This window comes from Scyliorhinus torazame, chromosome 13, assembly GCF_047496885.1.
Source record: "Scyliorhinus torazame isolate Kashiwa2021f chromosome 13, sScyTor2.1, whole genome shotgun sequence".
NCBI classification, from domain to species: Eukaryota; Metazoa; Chordata; class Chondrichthyes; order Carcharhiniformes; family Scyliorhinidae; genus Scyliorhinus; species Scyliorhinus torazame.
The window spans coordinates 178,574,712-178,597,618 of record NC_092719.1 but is presented as its reverse complement, the minus strand read 5'-3'; the positions used below and the strand labels follow the sequence as shown (position 1 = coordinate 178,597,618).

Below are 22,907 nucleotides of genomic sequence, written 5' to 3'. Positions count from 1 at the left end.
AAATGCTGTTGAATCACAGAATCACATCTAAAAGTGGATATTTGTTTTGGGTTTGACAAGCACAGGCTAGTTGAGCATGATCTTGACTCTGCCTATTACGGACAACCAAAAGAACATGCTGCTTGATTCAATCAACCAATCACTGGACCGTACGGCCTTTGTTCCTTTGCTTTTGAAGTTGTAACCAGGCACATAGATGGAAGTCTGAAATCAAAATGTAATTTGTATAGATTTGACCATTTTTTTCAAACAACTACCTAAATGAATTGATGCCAAAGATGGCTGAAGAATCAAATACTTGACTTGAATTTGGTCTTCCCATTTGCACTTTTGTTGTTAATCTTATTTCATCTTCGATCTGTATTCATAGTGATTCTATACCATGAGAATCACAGATAATCCAAGTGAAAAACATAAATGGTGTGTGAAACCTGATGACAAAGTTTTTTAAAAAGGCAGACACCTTTTCAGCATTTTATTATTTCCGTTGTAGCAGTAAACTTGAACAAAATCCGAATGGTCTCCTCCCGTGCTGGAACCTTTCTATGGTTCTATACAAATACAAAAAGGCAATATCGCCCTCTCTCAAATCTGTCCATCCAATTAAAATCACAGTAAACAAATCAAACCTTTTTGATGAAGGTCAAAAATGCAAAATTCAAATTCCAGCTACAATCGATATGGTTAACAAAAGGGTTGAAAAAGAGATGCTTTTATAGCAGCTGTCGAGATGTAGCTCTTCAATGTTTTTACCAAGAATCAAAGTCTGCATAACATCAATTGTGTTTGCTGCCCCGTGGGCATTTTTAAACATTCCCTCTTTTCAACTACATAAAATGAAACCTCACACAGGGAGGTCCTATCACAATTATTTCCATTATTGCTGGGAGAATAAGAAACTGGCAATAATCAGCCATCTTTATTTCTCCTGTTGAAAAAGCAACCCACACAATCTAATCAAAAGAAACTTCACCAAAATGAATGCATTCCAGGCAGCACATTTATAACATGAACAATACATCACTTTTAACTGTACTTACGAATTTCAATTTTCACTTGAAATTACAATGATTGCTTGCCATGTATTTAAACATGGGGCAGAGGGAAAAGAAGAGAACTAGAGTCACATTGTGCAGTTCGAAAAGTTTTATTTGAAGCTTTGGGCAGTTGTGTATGTTTGAAATTTAAAGCTTAAAGACAATTATTTTACCGACAGCTGCTAGGCATCTGCAGTGGCAGCTGTAATAAATGATACTGGCACACAGCCAGGCTCCTTACATATAACACCTCTTCATGCATCAAGAGAAGAAGAAACTGAAAGCTCTGCAGGAGAGTTTTAAATTAAAATACTAGTATATAAGTAAGTTATTCAAGGTTTACAATGTAATTATATGCATGTGTCTACATGTGCATAGACGTGCTAATAATGATGTGTTTTTAGTCATACTCTTGTGTTGACTGATGGGAATTGCAGTTCATTATCCAAAATGAAAGCTTATTTTTAAACTTCATTCTAAAGATTTGCAAAGCAGTTTCGCCATAAAATGCCAATTACAATAACTATTATTTTAAATTCACAGTGCTTAGCAGAGATCAAAAGAATTAAACAAAATGGCGCTCATAGTGTTTCTTTTGCTCATAGTATGTCACCACTATTCAACTAGCTTTTCAATATCCTAGTATCCTGAGAGTTCGGATCATGATAGTGCATTCAGCATTATAGTCAGGAGGTTATCAAATTCCTGAAACACAGGTTCATTAGAAATTTGCACAAAATATTTATGGTTGAGTGGGCAAAATTGTGCCGCAGGTAAATTAGGTTTTTAGATCAATGTATCAGAGCTCGGAAGGCACAGGATTAGATTAATGCTGCAAGTTTTGGCATTATTTGTTGATTGTATTTAACTGAATGGAGGGGAAAGTGCTTAAAGCTCACAGACTTGAAACACATAACTCGGTTTCTCTCTCCACAGATGTTGCTAGAACCGAATATTTTTAGCATTTTCTGTTTTTATATCAGATTTCCAGCCTCAGCAGTATGCTGCTTTTTGTCATTTTTGTGCTGAAACTCTGATGATTAACAAATATGGTTTAAATTGTTTAGATTCAGAGTTTTACAACACAAAAACAGGCCCTTTGGCCCATCGTATCTGCACCGGCCATTCAGCACCTATCTATTTTAATCTCATTTTTCTTCACTTGGTCTGCAGCCGTGTGTTCTATGGTGTTTCAAGTGCTCATCTAAACGTTTCTTAAATGTTGAGGGTTTCTTCCTCTACCACCCTTTCAGGCAATGAGTTCCAGATTCCCACCATCATCGGGGTGAAAGATTTTTCCACAAATCCCCTCTATACTGCTACCCCTTACTTTACATCTATGCCCCCTGGTTATTGTCCCCTCTACTAAGGGAAAAGTTCCTTCCTACCTACTCTACCTATATCCCTCATAATCCTGTACACTTCAATCAGGTCCCCCCCCTCAACATTCTCTGCTCGAAGGAAAAAACACCAAGCCGATCCAGCCTCTCTTCAGTCACACCTTTCCTATAGTGTGGCAACCAGGACTGCACACTGTACTCTTGCTGTGGCCTAACCAGCATTTAATACTGCGCCATCATAACCTCCCTGCTCATATATTCTGTGCCTCGGCTAATTAAGGCAGGTACCCATATACCTTTTTAATCACCTTATCTACCTGTCCTGCTGCTTTCAGAGATCTCTGACATGCACCCCAATGTCCCTCTGGTCCTCTGTACTTCCTAGAATCTTTCCCTTACCTTGTTAGTCCTCCCAAAATGCATCACCTCACACTTTCACGGTTACATTCTATTTGCCACTGTTGTGCTCATCTGACCAGCCTGTCTATATCACCTTGTAATACAAGTCTTTCCTCCTTGCTATTTACCACACCATGAATTCTGCTATCATCAGAAAACTGATCATACTCCTTTTTCACGTCTCGCTCATTAATGTACACTACAAACAGCAAGGAACCCAGCACCGATCCTCGCGGAACACCACTCGACACAGGCCTCCAATCATGCAAAAAATCTTCCACCATCACCCTCTATCTCTAAGCCAATTTTGGATCCAATTTGCCAAACTGCCCAGGATCCGATGGGCTCTTCCCCTCTTGACCAGTCTCCCATGCAAACCTTGTCAAAACCCTCACTGAAGTCCATGTCGACTACATCAACTGCGCTGTTCTTTCTACACACAGTCACTTCCTCGAAGAATTCAGCTAAATTTATGATCTCTCCCTGATAAAGCCATACTGACTATTCCTGAGAGAGCACGAGAGCGCGAGAGCGCGAGTGAGCGCAAGAGCGAGCACGAGAGCGTGAGAGCACGAGTGAGCACGAGTGCGAGAGAGCACGAGTGCGAGAGAGCACGAGTGCGAGAGAGCACGAGTGCGAGAGAGCACGAGTGAGCACGAGTGCGTGAGAGCACGAGCGAGCGCGAGAGCGAGTGAGCGCGAGAGCGAGCGAGCGCGAGAGCGAGTGAGCGCGAGAGCGAGCGAGCGCGAGAGCGAGCGAGCGCGAGAGCGAGCGCGCAAGCACGAGTGCGCGCGAGAGAGAGTGAGAGTGAGCGAGCGCGAGAGCAGGAGCGCGTGTGAGAGTGAGCGAGCGAGTGAGCGCGAGAGCGAGTGAGCGCGAGAGCGAGCACGAGTGAGCGCGAGAGTGAGCGTGAGCGAGCGCGGGAGCGCGTGCGAGAGCGAGCGCGGGAGCGCGTGTGAGAGCGAGCGAGCGCAAGAGCGAGAGTAAGCGCAAGAGCGCGAGAGGGAGAGAGGGCGCGAGAGCGAGTGAACGCGAGAGCGAGTGAGCGCAAGTGAGCACGAGTGCGAGAGTGAACGCGAGAGCGCGAGAGCGAGTGAGCGCGAGAGCGAGTGAGCGCGAGAGCGAGTGAGCGCGAGAGCGAGTGAGCGCGAGAGCGAGTGAGCGCGAGAGCGAGTGAGCGCGAGAGCGAGTGAGCGCGAGAGCGCGAGAGCGAGTGAGCGCGAGAGCGAGTGAGCGCGAGAGCGAGTGAGCGCGAGAGCGAGTGAGCGCGAGAGCGAGTGAGCGCGAGAGCGAGTGAGCGCGAGAGCGAGTGAGCGCGAGAGCGAGTGAGCGCGAGAGCGAGTGAGCGCGAGAGCGAGTGAGCGCGAGAGCGAGAGCGAATGAGCGCGAGAGCGAGAGCGAATGAGCGCGAGAGCGAGAGCGAATGAGCGCGAGAGCGAGAGCGAATGAGCGCGAGAGCGAGAGCGAATGAGCGCGAGAGCGAGAGCGAATGAGCGCGAGAGCGAATGAGCGCGAGAGCGAATGAGCGCGAGAGCGAATGAGCGCGAGAGCGAGTGAGCGCGAGAGCGAATGAGCGCGAGAGCGAATGAGCGCGAGAGCGAATGAGCGCGAGAGCGAGTGAGCGCGAGAGCGAGTGAGCGCGAGAGCGAATGAGCGCAAGAGCGAGAGCGAATGAGCGCGAGAGCGAATGAGCGCGAGAGCGAGAGCGAATGAGCGCGAGAGCGAATGAGCGCGAGAGCGAGAGCGAATGAGCGCAAGAGCGAATGAGCGCGAGAGCGAGAGCGAATGAGCGCGAGAGCGAGAGCGAATGAGCGCGAGAGCGAGAGCGAATGAGCGCGAGAGCGAATGAGCGCGAGAGCGAATGAGCGCGAGAGCGAATGAGCGCGAGAGCGAAAGAGCGCGAGAGCGAATGAGCGCGAGAGCGAGTGAGCGAGTGAGCGCGAGAGCACGAGCGCGAGAGCGAGTGAGCTCGAGAGCGAGTGAGCGCGAGAGCGAATGAGCGCGAGAGCGAGAGCGAATGAGCGCGAGAGCGAGAGCGAATGAGCGCGAGAGCGAGAGCGAATGAGCGCGAGAGCGAATGAGCGCGAGAGCGAATGAGCGCGAGAGCGAATGAGCGCGAGAGCGAATGAGCGCGAGAGCGAGTGAGCGCGAGAGCGAGTGAGCGCGAGAGCACGAGCGCGAGAGCGAGTGAGCTCGAGAGCGAGTGAGCGCGAGAGCGAATGAGCGCGAGAGCAAGAGCGAATGAGCGCGAGAGCGAGAGCGAGTGAGCGCGAGAGCGAGTGAGCGCGAGAGCGAGTGAGCGCGAGAGCGAGTGAGCGCGAGAGCGAGTGAGCGCGAGAGCGAGTGAGCGCGAGAGCGAGTGAGCGCGAGAGCGAGTGAGCGCGAGAGCGAGTGAGCGCGAGAGCGAGTGAGCGCGAGAGCGAGTGAGCGCGAGAGCGAGTGAGCGCGAGAGCGAGTGAGCGCGAGAGCGCGAGAGCGAGTGAGCGCGAGAGCGAGTGAGCGCGAGAGCGAGTGAGCGCGAGAGCGAGTGAGCGCGAGAGCGAGTGAGCGCGAGTGAGAGCGAGTGAGCGCGAGTGAGAGCGAGTGAGCGCGAGAGCGAGTGAGCGCGAGAGCGAGTGAGCGCGAGAGCGAGTGAGCGCGAGAGCGAGTGAGCGCGAGAGCGAGTGAGCGCGAGAGCGAGTGAGCGCGAGAGCGAGTGAGCGCGAGAGCGAGAGCGAGTGAGCGCGAGAGCGAGTGAGCGCGAGAGCGAGTGAGCGCGAGAGCGAGTGAGCGCGAGAGCGAGTGAGCGCGAGAGCGAGTGAGCGCGAGAGCGAGTGAGCGCGAGAGCGAGTGAGCGCGAGAGCGAGTGAGCGCGAGAGCGCGAGTGAGCGCGAGTGAGCGCGAGAGCGAGTGAGCGCGAGAGCGAGTGAGCGCGAGAGCGAGTGAGCGCGAGAGCGAGTGAGCGCGAGAGCGAGTGAGCGCGAGAGCGAGTGAGCGCGAGAGCGCGAGTGAGAGCGAGTGAGAGCGAGTGAGAGCGAGTGAGAGCGAGTGAGAGCGAGTGAGAGCGAGTGAGAGCGAGTGAGAGCGAGTGAGCGCGAGAGCGAGTGAGCGCGAGAGCGAGTGAGCGCGAGAGCGAGTGAGCGCGAGAGCGAGTGAGCGCGAGAGCGAGTGAGCGCGAGAGCGAGTGAGCGCGAGAGCGAGTGAGAGCGAGAGCGAGTGAGCGCGAGAGCGAGTGAGCGCGAGAGCGAGTGAGCGCGAGAGCGAGTGAGCACGAGAGCGAGTGAGCACGAGAGCGCGAGAGCGAGTGAGCGCGAGAGCGCGAGAGCGAGTGAGCGCGAGAGCGAGTGAGCGCGAGAGCGAGCGAGAGCGAGCGAGAGCGAGTGAGCGCGAGAGCGAGTGAGCGCGAGAGCGAGTGAGCGCGAGAGCGAGTGAGCGCGAGAGCGAGTGAGCGCGAGAGCGAGTGAGCGCGAGAGCGAGTGAGCGCGAGAGCGAGTGAGCGCGAGAGCGAGTGAGCGCGAGAGCGAGTGAGCGCGAGAGCGAGTGAGAGTGAGCGCGAGAGCGCGTGCGAGAGCGAGCGCGGGAGCGCGTGTGAGAGCGAGCGAGCGCAAGAGCGAGAGTAAGCGCAAGAGCGCGAGAGGGAGAGAGGGCGCGAGAGCGAGTGAACGCGAGAGCGAGTGAGCGCAAGTGAGCACGAGTGCGAGAGTGAACGCGAGAGCGCGAGAGCGAGTGAGCGCGAGAGCGAGTGAGCGCGAGAGCGAGTGAGCGCGAGAGCGAGTGAGCGCGAGAGCGAGTGAGCGCGAGAGCGAGTGAGCGCGAGAGCGAGTGAGCGCGAGAGCGAGAGCGAATGAGCGCGAGAGCGAGAGCGAATGAGCGCGAGAGCGAGAGCGAATGAGCGCGAGAGCGAGTGAGCGCGAGAGCGAGTGAGCACGAGAGCGAGTGAGCACGAGAGCGCGAGAGCGAGTGAGCGAGTGAGCGCGAGAGCGAGTGAGCGCGAGAGCGAGTGAGCACGAGAGCGAGTGAGCACGAGAGCGCGAGAGCGAGTGAGCGCGAGAGCGCGAGAGCGAGTGAGCGCGAGAGCGAGTGAGCGCGAGAGCGAGCGAGAGCGAGCGAGAGCGAGTGAGCGCGAGAGCGAGTGAGCGCGAGAGCGAGTGAGCGCGAGAGCGAGTGAGCGCGAGAGCGAGTGAGCGCGAGAGCGAGTGAGCGCGAGAGCGAGTGAGCGCGAGAGCGAGTGAGCGCGAGAGCGAGTGAGCGCGAGAGCGAGTGAGAGTGAGCGCGAGAGCGCGTGCGAGAGCGAGCGCGGGAGCGCGTGTGAGAGCGAGCGAGCGCAAGAGCGAGAGTAAGCGCAAGAGCGCGAGAGGGAGAGAGGGCGCGAGAGCGAGTGAACGCGAGAGCGAGTGAGCGCAAGTGAGCACGAGTGCGAGAGTGAACGCGAGAGCGCGAGAGCGAGTGAGCGCGAGAGCGAGTGAGCGCGAGAGCGAGTGAGCGCGAGAGCGAGTGAGCGCGAGAGCGAGTGAGCGCGAGAGCGAGTGAGCGCGAGAGCGAGTGAGCGCGAGAGCGAGAGCGAATGAGCGCGAGAGCGAGAGCGAATGAGCGCGAGAGCGAGAGCGAATGAGCGCGAGAGCGAGAGCGAATGAGCGCGAGAGCGAATGAGCGCGAGAGCGAATGAGCGCGAGAGCGAATGAGCGCGAGAGCGAGTGAGCGCGAGTGCGAGTGAGCGCGAGAGCACGAGCGCGAGAGCGAGTGAGCTCGAGAGCGAGTGAGCGCGAGAGCGAATGAGCGCGAGAGCAAGAGCGAATGAGCGCGAGAGCGAGAGCGAGTGAGCGCGAGAGCGAGTGAGCGCGAGAGCGAGTGAGCGCGAGAGCGAGTGAGCGCGAGAGCGAGTGAGCGCGAGAGCGAGTGAGCGCGAGAGCGAGTGAGCGCGAGAGCGAGTGAGCGCGAGAGCGAGTGAGCGCGAGAGCGAGTGAGCGCGAGAGCGCGAGAGCGAGTGAGCGCGAGAGCGAGTGAGAGTGAGCGCGAGAGCGAGTGAGAGTGAGAGTGAGCGCGAGAGCGAGTGAGCGCGAGTGAGCGCGAGAGCGAGTGAGCGCGAGAGCGAGTGAGCACGAGAGCGAGTGAGCACGAGAGCGAGTGAGCACGAGAGCGAGTGAGCACGATAGCGAGTGAGCGCGAGAGCGAATGAGCGCGAGAGCGAGTGAGCGCGAGAGCGAGTGAGCGCGAGAGCGAGTGAGCGCGAGAGCACGAGCGCGAGAGCGAGTGAGCGCGAGAGCGAGTGAGCGCGAGAGCAAGTGAGCGCGAGAGCGAGTGAGCGCGAGCGCGAGAGCGAGTGAGCGCGAGAGCGAGTGAGCGCGAGAGCGAGTGAGCGCGAGAGCGCGAGAGCGAGTGAGCGCGAGAGCGAGTGAGCGCGAGAGCGAGTGAGCGCGAGAGCGAATGAGCGCGAGAGCGAGAGCGAATGAGCGCGAGAGCGAATGAGCGCGAGAGCGAGAGCGAATGAGCGCGAGAGCGAGAGCGAGTGAGCGCGAGAGCGCGAGAGCGAGTGAGCGCGAGAGCACGAGCGCGAGAGCGAGAGAGCGCGAGTGAGCGCGAGAGCGAGTGAGCGCGAGAGCGAGTGAGCGCGAGAGCGAGTGAGCGCGAGAGCGAATGAGCGCGAGAGCGAGTGAGCGCGAGAGCGAGTGAGCGCGAGAGCGAATGAGCGCGAGAGCGAATGAGCGCGAGAGCGAGAGCGAATGAGCGCGAGAGCGAGTGAGCGCGAGAGCACGAGCGCGAGAGCACGAGCGCGAGAGCACGAGCGCGAGAGCACGAGCGCGAGAGCACGAGCGCGAGAGCGAGTGAGCGCGAGAGCGAATGAGCGCGAGAGCGAGAGCGAATGAGCGCGAGAGCTAGAGCGAATGAGCGCGAGAGCGAATGAGCGCGAGAGCGAATGAGCGCGAGAGCGAGTGAGCGCGAGAGCGAATGAGCGCGAGAGCGAGTGAGCGCGAGAGCACGAGCGCGAGAGCGAGTGAGCGCGAGAGCGAATGAGCGCGAGAGCGAGAGCGAATGAGCGCGAGAGCGAGTGAGCGCGAGAGCACGAGCGCGAGAGCACGAGCGCGAGAGCGAGTGAGCGAGTGAGCGCGTGAGCGAATGAGCGCGAGTGAGCGAGAGAGCGCGAGAGAGAGCGCGAGTGAGCGCGAGTGAGCGCGAGTGAGCGAATGAGCGAATGAGCGCGAGAGCGAGTGAGCGCGAGAGCGAGTGAGCGCGAGAGCGAGTGAGCGCGAGAGCGAGTGAGCGCGAGAGCGAGTGAGCGAGTGAGCGCGAGAGCGAGTGAGCGCGAGAGCACGAGCGCGAGAGAGCGCGAGTGAGCGCGAGAGCGAATGAGCGAGTGAGCGCGAGAGCACGAGAGCGAGTGAGCGCGAGAGCACGAGAGCGAGTGAGCGCGCGAGCACGAGAGCGAGTGAGCGCGAGAGCGAGTGAGCGCGAGTGAGAGCGAGAGCGGGTGAGCGAGTGAGCGCGAGAGCACGAGCGCACGAGAGCGAGAGAGCACGAGCGCGAGTGAGCGAGTGAGCGCGAGAGCGAGTGAGCGCGAGAGCGAGTGAGCGCGAGAGCGCGAGAGCGAGTGAGCGCGAGAGCGAGTGAGCGCGAGAGCGAGTGAGCGCGAGAGCGAGTGAGCGCGAGAGCGAGTGAGCGCGAGAGCGAGTGAGCGCGAGTGAGCGCGAGTGAGAGCGAGTGAGCGCGAGAGCGAGTGAGAGCGAGTGAGAGCGAGAGCGGGTGAGCGAGTGAGCGCGCGCGCGAGCGAGTGAGCGCGAGAGCACGAGCGCACGAGCGAGTGAGCGCGAGAGCGAGAGCGAGTGAGCGCGAGAGCGAGAGCGAGTGAGCGCGAGAGCGAGTGAGCGCGAGAGCGAGTGAGCGCGAGAGCGAGTGAGCGCGAGAGCGAATGAGCGCGAGAGCGAATGAGCGCGAGAGCGAGAGCGAATGAGCGCGAGTGAGCGCGAGAGCACGAGCGCGAGAGCACGAGCGCGAGAGCACGAGCGCGAGAGCACGAGCGCGAGAGCACGAGCGCGAGAGCACGAGCGCGAGAGCGAGTGAGCGCGAGAGCGAATGAGCGCGAGAGCGAATGAGCGCGAGAGCGAGAGCGAATGAGCGCGAGAGCGAGAGCGAATGAGCGCGAGAGCGAATGAGCGCGAGAGCGAGTGAGCGCGAGAGCACGAGCGCGAGAGCGAGTGAGCGCGAGAGCGAATGAGCGCGAGAGCGAGAGCGAATGAGCGCGAGAGCGAGTGAGCGCGAGAGCACGAGCGCGAGAGCACGAGCGCGAGAGCGAGTGAGCGAGTGAGCGCGTGAGCGAATGAGCGCGAGTGAGCGAGAGAGCGCGAGAGCGCGAGAGAGCGCGAGAGCGCGAGAGAGCGCGAGAGAGCGCGAGAGAGCGCGAGAGAGCGCGAGAGAGCGCGAGAGAGCGCGAGAGAGCGCGAGTGAGCGCGAGTGAGCGAATGAGCGAATGAGCGAATGAGCGCGAGAGCGAGTGAGCGCGAGAGCGAGTGAGCGCGAGAGCGAGTGAGCGCGAGAGCGAGTGAGCGAGTGAGCGCGAGAGCGAGTGAGCGCGAGAGCACGAGCGCGAGAGAGCGCGAGTGAGCGCGAGAGCGAATGAGCGAGTGAGCGCGAGAGCACGAGAGCGAGTGAGCGCGAGAGCACGAGAGCGAGTGAGCGCGCGAGCGCGAGAGCGAGTGAGCGCGAGAGCGAGTGAGCGCGAGTGAGAGCGAGAGCGGGTGAGCGAGTGAGCGCGAGAGCACGAGCGCACGAGAGCGAGAGAGCACGAGCGCGAGAGAGCGCGAGCGCACGAGAGCGAGTGAGCGCGAGAGTGAGTGAGCGCGAGAGCGAGTGAGCGCGAGAGCGAGTGAGCGCGAGTGAGAGCGAGTGAGCGCGAGAGCGAGTGAGCGCGAGTGAGAGCGAGTGAGAGCGAGAGCGGGTGAGCGAGTGAGCGCGCGAGCGCGCGAGCGAGTGAGCGCGAGAGCACGAGCGCACGAGCGAGTGAGCGCGAGAGCGAGTGAGCGCGAGAGCGAGTGAGCGCGAGAGCGAGTGAGCGCGAGAGCGAGTGAGCGCGAGAGCGAGTGAGCGCGAGAGCGAGTGAGCGCGAGAGCGAATGAGCGCGAGAGCGAGAGCGAATGAGCGCGAGAGCGAGTGAGCGCGAGAGCACGAGCGCGAGAGCACGAGCGCGAGAGCACGAGCGCGAGAGCACGAGCGCGAGAGCACGAGCGCGAGAGCACGAGCGCGAGAGCACGAGCGCGAGAGCACGAGCGCGAGAGCGAGTGAGCGCGAGAGCGAATGAGCGCGAGAGCGAGAGCGAATGAGCGCGAGAGCGAGAGCGAATGAGCGCGAGAGCGAGTGAGCGCGAGAGCGAGTGAGCGCGAGAGCACGAGCGCGCGAGCGAGTGAGCGCGAGAGCGAATGAGCGCGAGAGCGAGAGCGAATGAGCGCGAGAGCGAGTGAGCGCGAGAGCACGAGCGCGAGAGCGAGTGAGCGAGTGAGCGCGTGAGCGAATGAGCGCGAGTGAGCGAGAGAGCGCGAGAGAGCGCGAGAGAGCGCGAGAGAGCGCGAGTGAGCGCGAGTGAGCGAATGAGCGCGAGAGCGAGTGAGCGCGAGAGCGAGTGAGCGCGAGAGCGAGTGAGCGCGAGAGCGAGTGAGCGAGTGAGCGCGAGAGCGAGTGAGCGCGAGAGCACGAGCGCGAGAGAGCGCGAGTGAGCGCGAGAGCGAATGAGCGAGTGAGCGCGAGAGCACGAGAGCGAGTGAGCGCGAGAGCACGAGAGCGAGTGAGCGCGAGAGCACGAGAGCGAGTGAGCGCGCGAGCACGAGAGCGAGTGAGCGCGAGAGCGAGTGAGCGCGAGAGCGAGTGAGCGCGAGTGAGAGCGAGAGCGGGTGAGCGAGTGAGCGCGAGAGCACGAGCGCACGAGAGCGAGAGAGCACGAGCGCGAGAGAGCGAGTGAGCGCGAGAGCGAGTGAGCGCGAGAGCGAGCGAGCGCGAGAGCGAGCGAGCGCGAGAGCGAGTGAGCGCGAGAGCGAGTGAGCGCGAGAGTGAGTGAGCGCGAGAGCGAGTGAGCGCGAGAGCGAGTGAGCGCGAGAGCGAGTGAGCGCGCGAGCGCGCGAGCGAGTGAGCGCGAGAGCACGAGCGCACGAGCGAGTGAGCGCGAGAGCGAGTGAGCGCGAGAGCGAGTGAGCGCGAGAGCGAGTGAGCGCGAGAGCGGGTGAGCGCGAGAGCGGGTGAGCGAGTGAGCGCGCGAGCGAGTGAGCGGGAGAGCACGAGCGCGAGAGAGCGCGAGAGTGAGTGAGAGCGAGTGAGCGTGCGAGCGCGAGTGAGCGTGCGAGCCCGAGTGAGCTCGACAGCGCGAGTGAGCTCGAGAGCGCGAGTGAGCTCGAGTGTGAGTGAGCGCGAGTGAGCTCGAGTGAGCGAGTGAGCGCGTGAGCGAGTGAGCGCGAGAGCGAGTGAGCGCGAGAGCGAGTGAGCGCGAGAGCGAGTGCGAGTGAGTGCGAGTGAGAGCGAGAGCGGGTGAGCGAGTGAGCGCGCGAGCGAGTGAGCGGGAGAGCACGAGCGCGAGAGAGCGCGAGAGCGAGATAGCGCGAGAGTGAGTGAGAGCGAGTGAGCGTGCGAGCGCGAGTGAGCGTGCGAGCGCGAGTGAGCTCGAGAGCGCGAGTGAGCTCGAGAGCGCGAGTGTGAGTGAGCGCGAGTGAGAGCGAGTGAGCGAGTGAGCGGGTGAGCGAGTGAGCACGAGAGCGAGTGAGCACGAGAGCGAGTGAGCACGAGAGCGAGTGAGCACGAGAGCGAGTGAGCGCGAGAGAGCGCGAGAGCGGGTGAGCGAGTGAGCGAGTGAGCGGGCGAGCGGGAGAGCACGAGCGCGAGAGAGCGCGAGAGCGAGAGAGCGCGAGAGCGAGAGAGCGCGAGAGCGCGAGAGCGCGAGAGCGCGAGCGCGCGAGCGCGCGAGCGCGCGAGAGCGAGATAGCACGAGTGCGAGAGCGAGTGAGCGCGCGAGCGAGCTCGAGAGTGAGTGAGCGCGAGTGAGCGGGAGAGCGAGTGAGCGAGTGAGCGGGAGAGCGAGTGAGCGGGAGAGCGAGTGAGCGAGTGAGCGCGAGAGCAAGTGAGCGCGAGAGCAAGTGAGCGCGAGAGCGAGTGGGCGCGAGAGCGAGTGGGCGCGAGAGCGAGTGGGCGCGAGAGCGAGTGGGCGCGAGAGCGAGTGGGCGCGAGAGCGAAAGTGAATGAGCGCGAGCGAGTGAGCGTGAGAACGAGAGAGAGAGCGTGAGAGCGCGAGAACGAGAGAGAGCGCGAGAGCGCGGCAGAGAGCGAGCGCGGCAGAGAGCGAGCGCGGCAGAGAGCGAGCGCGGCAGAGAGCGAGCGCGGCAGAGAGCGAGCGCGGCAGAGAGCGAGCGCGGCAGAGAGCGAGCGCGGCAGAGAGCGAGCGCGGCAGAGAGCGAGCGCGGCAGAGAGCGGGCGCGGCAGAGAGCGGGCGCGGCAGAGAGCGGGCGCGGCAGAGAGCGGGCGCGGCAGAGAGCGGGCGCGGCAGAGAGCGGGCGCGGCAGAGAGCGGGCGCGGCAGAGAGCGGGCGCGGCAGAGAGCGAGCGCGGCAGAGAGCGAGCGCGGCAGAGAGCGAGCGCGGCAGAGAGCGAGCGCGGCAGAGAGCGAGCGCGGCAGAGAGCGAGCGCGGCAGAGAGCGAGCGCGGCAGAGAGCGAGCGCGGCAGAGAGCGAGCGCGGCAGAGAGCGAGCGCGGCAGAGAGAGAGAGCCAGACAGAGAGAGAGAGAGCCAGACAGAGAGAGAGAGAGCCAGACAGAGAGAGAGGGAGCGAGACAGAGAGAGAGGGAGCGAGACAGAGAGGGAGCGAGACAGAGAGGGAGCGAGACAGAGAGGGAGCGAGACAGAGAGGGAGCGAGACAGAGAGGGAGCGAGACAGAGAGGGACACAGAGACAGAGACAGAGACAGAGAGAGATAAAATAATCCTGCCCAGAGCCTATGTCTACAAATTAGAATCCCTACAGGGCAGGAGGCAGCCATTCGGTCCATCGCGTCTGTACCAACCCTCTGAAAGAGCATCCTACCCAGGCCCACGTCCCCGGCCTATCTCAATCTAATCATACTGAACACGAAGGGTCAATTTAGCATAATTGAAGGTTCTTTTTGTTTTCTGCCTCTGTAGATAGTTCAGGCAGTGCCCTATTCCCCCTCACCCCTTCACCAACACTTCCCTCCCTACCACCCTCCTTTCCCCTCTCCCCCCACCACACCCCTTCATTTCCCTTCTGTTGATACAGAGACGAGCGTATCTGGTCTCTCCAGCACAAGGTTTAGAGCTTGTACCATTTGCGCGCAGTCCACACAGGCAATCACCCAAGGTCGGAATCGAACTTGGGTCTCTGGCTTTGTGAAGTAGCAGTGCTAACCACTGTGCCACCGGTGGGATCTTTCATGGTATGTGGGCATCGCTGGCAACGCCAGCATTTGCTACCTTCCCTAATAGCTCAACTGAATGGCTTGCACAACCATCTCAGAGCTGGCAAGTGTAGCAGCAGGCCAGACGAGGTAAGGATGACAGGTTCCCTTCCCTAAAGTACACTTGTGAACCTGATGGGTTTTTACGACTAATCGATAATTTCATGTCCACCATTATCAAGGCTAGCTTTCAGTTCTGGATTTTATTAAGTGAATTTGAATGCCACCAGCTGTTGTGGAATTTGAACCAGTGTCTCCTAGGCATTAGCCCAGGTCTCTGGGTTACTCGCCAAGTGACATTACCACTATGCCACTATTTCCCCTAAACTGATGAGGCTCATCAGTTTTCTGTTCAGCGTTCTTGAAATATTTCACCATTTCAAATCAAAATTATTTACCATCATAACTGCCTTGATTCAGTAATTTGTTTCTTAAACAGTGAAACCATGAGAGATGACTTTAGACACATCCAAAGATGGGATTTCAATTCCTCAAATTTAACAGGATCAAAGATTTGCAGCCACTAATGAGTTGGTTTTCCAGCTGAAACAAGACTTTTAAGTGAATTAACATCTACAATGTTGGAAGTTTTCAGTCAAAAATGTAAGCAGCTAATATTTGCTCCAAGATCTGTCAAATGTTTGCCAGGTAAGCAAGTTCAAAATCAAAGCAGAACACAAAATCAATGACAAGTCTTTCCACCACAGAGGTGGTGGTTAATGAAAATGAGATTGTGTGACCAAGAAGCTTGGTAACCAAGGATACAGAGGGAAACAAAAAGCTGCTTCACTATTAAAGATGAAGTAATTAATGCTTGCACTTTACTGAACACCCAACAAATCCAATCAAACATGCCAAACTACATTAGAATTTTAAATCATTTGTCAATGAACTAAAAAAGAGATCTAACAGGACCAATTGCACCATTTTATGCAACATTTGTTTTACCGTATTACTCCAAGGTGGCGAATGAGTTTCACAGCAGGTGGAACAGAAAAACAAATTTGCGCATTCCATCACAAGAACTTGCATGGAGATTTGCTAAACCTTAATGCATCTCCTCTAAGCTGGTAGCAAGTACAAATGGAAAACTGTTTTATTGGCAATCATGCACCTTTTTAAAACATTGGCTGTGCCCCTGTTGTTTATGCAAGACCAGCCATGCAAGTGCATGATTAATGCATCTTTATCGTTTCTCAGATCACCTTTGAATCAATTTCTGTCTAACAATGTACTCCTCAAAGCATCAGCTCAAGCTGCACTGTGTTTATTCATGAAGCCTCCGTCTTCAACACAGGCATGCTGCTGCACCCCGCCACTTGACAGAAATATCAGCATAGGTGACCAAAAGCTTGATCGAAGAGGTACGTCAAGTAGTACCATCAAAGAGGAAAGAGACAGAAAGATGAAAGTTGGAGAAATCTAGAGGTAATAGTCTGGACACCATAAGACACAATCTCCAGTGATAGTTAAGAATTCACAAGAGGCCAGAAATGGAACTGTACAGGGATCTTGGAAGGTTGTTGGAGATGATGCAGAGAGATAGAAGGGATGGGCTAGGCCCTGCTGGACCTCAAGCCGAGTGTCTGACACTATATCCTTTCCATCACAGATGACCTTCATATAGAATTTACAGTACAGGGAGGCCATTCGGCCCATCGTGTCTGCACCGGCCCTTGGAAAGAGCATCCCACCTAAGCTCACACTTCTAACCTATCCCTGTTACCCAGTAATCCCACCTAACCTTTTTGGACACTAAGGGCAAATTTATCATAGCCAATCCACCTAACCTACACATCTTTGGACTGTGGGAGGAAACCGGAGCAACCGGAGGGGAAACACAGACACAGGGAGAACGTACAGACTCCGCACAGACAGTGACCCAAGCCGAGAATCGAACCTGGGACCCTGGAGCTGTGAAGCAACTGTGCTATCCATTGTGCTGCCCAACTTCCAACTTATAACAACCTTCTCCAAACTCATAACACAGCAAGTCCCCCTTTCAGGTTGCCCCGTTTTAAGCAATTCTGCTTTAAAATTAGTCGGTTAATAGGATCCGTATTCACGTTTAGTGCCGGGGCTTTACTTTTAAAACAATTTTGTGTTTGGTCTGATGTAGAGTCACATCACCCGATCAGTGCCATTCTGGAGCAGCCTCTCCCACTCCCCGACTTTCCCTTTTGCTGACCCTAACACTTATGGCCTCTCCTGCTCTCTGACCCTTCCAGTCGCTACCAACCTTGCAGCTCATGGCCTCTCTCAACACCGGCCAATGCTTTGGCTTACAACCTCTCCTGCTCCCTGACACTCCCAGTTGTGGGCAACCTTCTAACTCGTGGCTCTCTTGTTCTCTGACACTTATCGTCCCTCTTGCCACCTCTACAGCTTGCGTTTATCTCCTGCAAGTCAAAGCTGCTCTTCCTGCCTTTCATCGCTCATCTCCAGGCTATCTTCAGACCCATGGTTCAGGAGAGGGAAGTGGAAAATAGGAGAGATAGAGAAGCAGGAGGTTTAGCAAAAGGGAGGTTTGGTAAATGATAGATTCATTAAAAGGGAGAGTAAATGAATAGGATGTGTTTCAACTGGGAGGTTTGGCAAGTGGGATTGGCAGGGACCAGCCCTGAAGGTAAGAAAAGGTGTTTGTTCCAGATAGAGACCAGTGAAGACATGGACAGGAATTTGAAATGTTGTTGGTACTGTTTCCAGATTCGAAGAGAGGATATCACCACCAGGTTCGAGGAAAAGCTAGCAGGAGAAAAGAGCAATGGAGCAATAACTACGGCTAGGAGAGTGGATGTATTGCATGAGCAAGCTTCCATTTGGCCCCAGATTGAACTGGGATCGCTGATCCACAGCAAGACCTTTTGGATATTAGCAGCCCAGTAATAAAACAATAAATTTGGGAGGGCCAAGCCGCCTGTCTGTCTTTCCCTCTGGAGTAAAACACTGCAAATTCTGGGTTCTTGCGCACCTAGATAAAGGCGGATATGTTTATTAACCTTGATTTAAAAAAAAATTTGAACAGGAAAATAGAGGGGGCATTGAAAGGGAAAAAAAATTATGTTCATTTTTAGAGTTTGACTCCTGCCAGCCAAAGATAAAGGAAGGTTGTTCAATCTCTGTAGGTCCACTCTAACATTGTTAATCAGGCTGGAATAATTAAATTTCGCTCTTGGAACTTTCATATGTAGATAATATTGCAATCTCCACTTTCTCAGAAGAGAGTTTCTAAGCCATGCTGGACACCATCGCGGAAGCACACCAAAGAATCGGTCTCAGCCTCAACCTCAAAACGACTCCAGTCATTTACGAACCCGCCTCAGGACAAGATCCAGTCTCTCCCTCCATCAAGGTCAACGAAGAAACTCTGCCAAATATAGAACATTTCTCATACCTGGGGAGTCCCTTGACTGAACTCCTGATTGAACGGACACAATTCTTTGAGAACACACTACAGCAAGAGAAGGCCAGAAAAAGAGCCCAAGAAAGGAATACCAGCGATCTACAGTCCAAGGACTGATCCCACCTCTTGGAAACACCTGCCAAGTGCATGGTCGAAGATGTGGCTCTAGGATCGGGCTCATCAGTCATGCACGAACCCACAGACCCAATGACCAGTAGCACGGAGTTTCTTAGGTAGACAATCAGACTTGTTAGCAAGTGATCGCCAAGAGAATACTATGATTCTTTTGTTGATGGTCTATCCTTAAACAAGGAATGTGTGAATTCCCCGATGACCTTTGATGTCTATATTTAATTAATTGCTTGAAACTCAGGACTGTTTGCAGCTTGAAATGCCAAAGGGTCACACGATTTGCAGTGGCCATTTTAATAGTATATTTGTTTTCAAAATTTTCAAGTATGATTCAAAGACTATACTGGAATGTGACAACAATATAAATCTAAACATGAGAGAACTTTGCAGTAGAAACAGGTAGGGGTGTGTCCGCTCTAAGATACAATGGGATGAATGGACTCCTGCGCTGTAAGATGCTATGATATAATTAAATGGCAGCAGTCATACTTCAGAGAATAAGTGAATAGTATTCTTAAAAAATAAATTGAACAAACTCCATCATAACAAAATACCAAGTGACAGAAACACAGCACCTCTGTTTTAATATTAAATTATATATTTTCAAGACAACATGATCAAGTGTCAAAATGGCAAGCTGCCACCTTCTAAAGAAAGCCAACTTGTCTAAACACATCCCCTCAATGCATTATTTGATTGTCATTCCCTGGGATCAATTTCCAGAAGTCCTTTCAAACGGAATAGGACAAAAATACAGAAACTGGACTCTATACATTCTAATTCTTTAAATGTGGGGGGGGGGGGGGAGGAGGAGAGGGGCTAAGTAGCTGAAATAGACAACTTCACAATAAACCTTTAAAATAATAATTCCTATTTGATTGTTCCATACATTTTACACAATCATTGGAGCAAAATTGGAAATAACTACAAGTGCCAATGATGAAAAATATAAATCCCTACTTTAGAAATGCAGCATCACCAACTCCACTGCAGAAAGTGTCCAAATTCCCCCCAAAAAAGCAGATGACGTCAGTGTACGGGACCGTGACCTGTTCACTGCTGCCGCTCCAGCCAGGAAGACTCCATTGATTTTTTAAAAACCGGCTTCTAGGTCAGCATGCTGACAGCAGGAGGAGGGGCTCCAGGCCTGCGCACTGCTGATGGGGCCACACTTGCACTGGATGACGCCATTCTGAAAGCACGCCACGGCGGGCATTTTATTAAAGTACGCCGCGGCGGGCATTTTTCGTCAAAGCACGTCGCGGCGGGCATTTTTCATCAAAGCACGCCGCGGCGGGCAGTTTACAAAGCACGCCGCGGCGGGCATTTTTCATCAAAGCACGTCGCGGCGGGCAGTTTTCATCAAAGCACGTCGCGGCGGGCAGTTTACAAAGCACGTCACGGCGGGCAGTTTTCAAAGCACGTCGCGGCGGGCAGTTTTCAAAGCACGTCGCCGCGGGCAGTTTACAAAGCTCGTCGCGGCGGGCAGTTTACAAAGCACGTCGCGGCGGGCAGTTTACAAAGCACGTCGCGGCAGGCAGTTTACAAAGCTCGTTGCGGCGGGCAGTTTTCAAAGCATGTCGTGGCGGGCAGTTTTCAAAGCACGTCGCGGCAGGCAGTTTTCAAAGCACGTCGTGGCGGGCAGTTTTCAAAGCACGTCGTGGCGGGCAGTTTTCAAAGCACGTCGTGGCGGGCAGCTTTCAAAGCACGTCGTGGCGGGCAGTTTTCAAAGCACGTCGTGGCGGGCAGTTTACAAAGCTCGTTGCGGCGGGCAGTTTTCAAAGCACGTCGTGGCGGGCAGTTTTCAAAGCACGTCGTGGCGGGCAGTTTTCAAAGCACGTCGCGGCGGGCAGTTTACAAAGCACGTCGCGGCGGGCAGTTTACAAAGCTCGTCGCGGCAGGCAGTTTACAAAGCACGTCGCGGCGGGCAGTTTACAAAGCACGTCGCCGCGGGCAGTTTACAAAGCACGTCGTGGCAGGCAGTTTACAAAGCACGTCGTGGCGGGCAGTTTACAAAGCACGTCGTGGCGGGCGGTTTTCAAAGCACGTCGTGGCGGGCAGTTTTCAAAGCACGTTGCGGCGGGCAGTTTTCAAAGCACGTCGTGGCGGGCAGTTTTCAAAGCACGTCGTGGCGGGCAGTTTTCAAAGCACGTCGTGGCGGGCAGTTTACAAAGCTCGTTGCGGCGGGCAGTTTTCAAAGCACGTCGTGGCGGGCAGTTTTCAAAGCACGTCGTGGCGGGCAGTTTTCAAGGCACGTCGCGGCGGGCAGTTTTCAAAGCCCTATCAAATCAGAGGATCCGACAGGGTTTGTTAAGGGGTAGCAGTTGTCATCTAACATTACGAGATTATTGAACGTGGTTTACTCCGTTGAGTAGTGGGGTGCCAGAGATGATTGTGTCAATGTATGCAGAGAAGGTGTTTGATCAAGTTGAGGGCTGGTTTTGTGGTGATTATCACCGCATTATCTCCCTGGGGGTAGCCCGACACCTCTGCATGGCCTTCTCCCCAAATTTATAAAATGCCCCCCCTCAAGAGTCGCAGCTGTTGCACTTGCCTTGCCTGTTGAGAGCAGTCCAAATTCCAGCTGTAATTTATTTTTGCATACCACCAACTCTGGTGTCGGGGCAAAAGCGAGCACTGATGGTCCACCTCAAGGATGGAATCCACCAAAATCTGCTTCTGCGCCCGTTCACTCTTTTTATGTGCCTTATAGGAGATTATCTTCCCCATAATAACTGCCTTCAGGGACTCCCACAATGTGCAAGGCGAGATAGTCTCACTCCTATTAAAATTAATGTATTCCACAATGGAAGAGGATGCCCTTTCACAGAATCCCTTGTCCACCAGTAACACCGTACCAACCTTCATGGGGGCACTGAGCAGGGCCCAGATCCAACACCAAATCCACAAAATGCGGAACATGATCTGAAATAACTATTGCCGAATATTCCGCTCCCATCACCCCAGGAAGGAAAGGCTTACCCACCACAGAAAAAGTAAATCCAAGAGTCGACCTAATGTACCTGAGAGAAAGAAGAAAGGTCCTTCTCACTCGGATGTAAAACCATCCCCTACCCCTTCAATCCATAAAGGCTAATAGTGCCTTTGCCACCCTTGTAGATTCAAGAACTTGGGTTTCCAGTCCAACAAGAGAGGTATTAGATCTGGTTGCGCAAAATGGAGTAAGGCAAGTCAAGTGTGTTAACAGCAGGAGATCATTTAGCAAACGATGACCCCCAACAACATATAATTATGGAAAGGCAACAGAAAATATAAATATGTTCAACTACAGAAACATTTATTTCAGTGATTTGCAAATGGATTGGGAGGGATGAATGTTTGGTCAAAGAGGTATGCTTTAAGGCAGTGTTTTTCAAACTTTTTTTTCCCCTGGGAACCACTATTGCCAACCGGGCGACCTCTGGGACCCATGCCACTTTCGCTTACCTTTAATGTGAAAGGGGAGCCTGCTAGATCCGCACAATCTCACTCCAATCAGGTTCACAGGCCCCCCCCCCCCCGCCCCCGGAATCTCAAGAGGTCAAAATTAGATACACGCAGATATTTCAGACATTTGTGGGGCTTGAGGAGATTAGAGATAGGGAGGAGTGAAGCCATGGAGATTTGAAAACAAAGATATGAATTTTAAAATCAAGGCGCCACTTGACCAAGAGTCATGCATGTCAATGGGACCCTGTGGGAGTTAAGACACAGGCAGCAGAGTTTTAGATGGACAACAGATTTCTGTGTTACCTCAATATTACGGAGGGTAGAATGTTGGACACCAGATTCAGCTGCATTGGAATAGTCAAGTCTGGAGGTAACAAAGGTATGAATGAGGGTTTCAGCAACTGAGCTAAGTTCAGGGCAAAGTCAAGTGCTATTAATGGAGGTGGAAATAGGTGGTCCTAGTGGTGATGTGAATACATGGTTAGAAGCTCAAATCAGGGTCAAATATGGCACAAAGGTTGCAAACAGACTAATTTAGTCTCAAACTAATGCCAGCAAGAAAAGGATGTGGCTAGGGAATCAAGATTGGAGGAGGGACCAAAAACAATGACTATGATTAGATAAATAAGAATGGAACCAGGTGAGAGCAGTCCAAACTAGCTGAACAATTGTGGAAAGGTGTTGGGAAGATAGCATGGTCAACTGTGTCAAAAGCTGCAAATATGTCAAACAGGAAAGATAGTTTATCTTTGTATCAGGGGCTTTGTATATGGGGATCAGGGATTATGAGAAGAAGGCAGGAGAATGGGGATGAGAAAAATATCAGCCATGATTGAATGTCGGAGCAGACTCGATAGGCCGAGTGGCCTAATTCTGCTTGTATGATTTATGGTCTTATGTTACAGTCACACAGAATGACATTTTTGACTGTGATAAGAGTTGTTGGTACTGCGGCAGGTGCAGAAACCTGACTCGGGGAATTTTTAAAATTCATTTCATGAAATGTGTGGGGCAGCACGGTAGCATTGTGGATAGCACAATTGCTTCACAGCTCCAGGGTCCCAGGTTTGATTCCCCGCTGGGTCACTGTCTGTGTGGAGTCTGCACATCCTCCCAGTGTGTGCGTGGGTTTCCTCCGGGCGCTCCGGTTTCCTCCCACAGTCCAAAGATGTGCAGGTTTGGTGGATTGGCCATGATAAATTGCCCTTAGTGTCCGAATATGCCCTTAGTGTTGGGTGGGGTTACTGGGTTATGGGGTTAGGGTGGAGGTGTTGACCTTGGGTAGGGTGCTCTTTCCAAGAGCCGGTGCAGACTCGATGGGCCGAATGGCCTCCTTCTGCACTGTAAGTTCTATGATAAAATTCTATGAGGGTTAGGGAAGGAGGTAGATCTCATGGACAAGATGAACTTGGAGACGACAGGAGAAATTAGATAAAGATGCGAGGCCGGGCTAGGGTAATGTGGAACTTCAAAGGGAATTTGACTTAATGAACTAGTTGGGTGTGCTCACTTCTAATTTTCTCTCCTTCTCCATCTTATTCTGTGAGCAGTAGGTCACATGAAGCCGGTTTTAAATCAAAACTTAAATAACACCGTTTTTTATTTGATCATAATATAGCTGAATCAATCTTCTAATCCACACATTTATACTTCCTGAAGTGATTTCTGGATCATAACCAGATAAATCCAGGGATATTATGGGGTTAGCCATTGTGCATTCATTGCCACTTT

At 54.7% G+C, this 22,907-nt stretch overlaps 1 protein-coding gene across 3 annotated transcripts in view; it reads right to left on the bottom strand.

Annotated features, from left to right (window-relative positions):
* LOC140388397 (protein bicaudal D homolog 2) overlaps positions 1–22,907 on the bottom strand; it is a 111,125-nt gene that overhangs the window by 43,725 nt on the left and 44,493 nt on the right. The window lies entirely within an intron of this gene.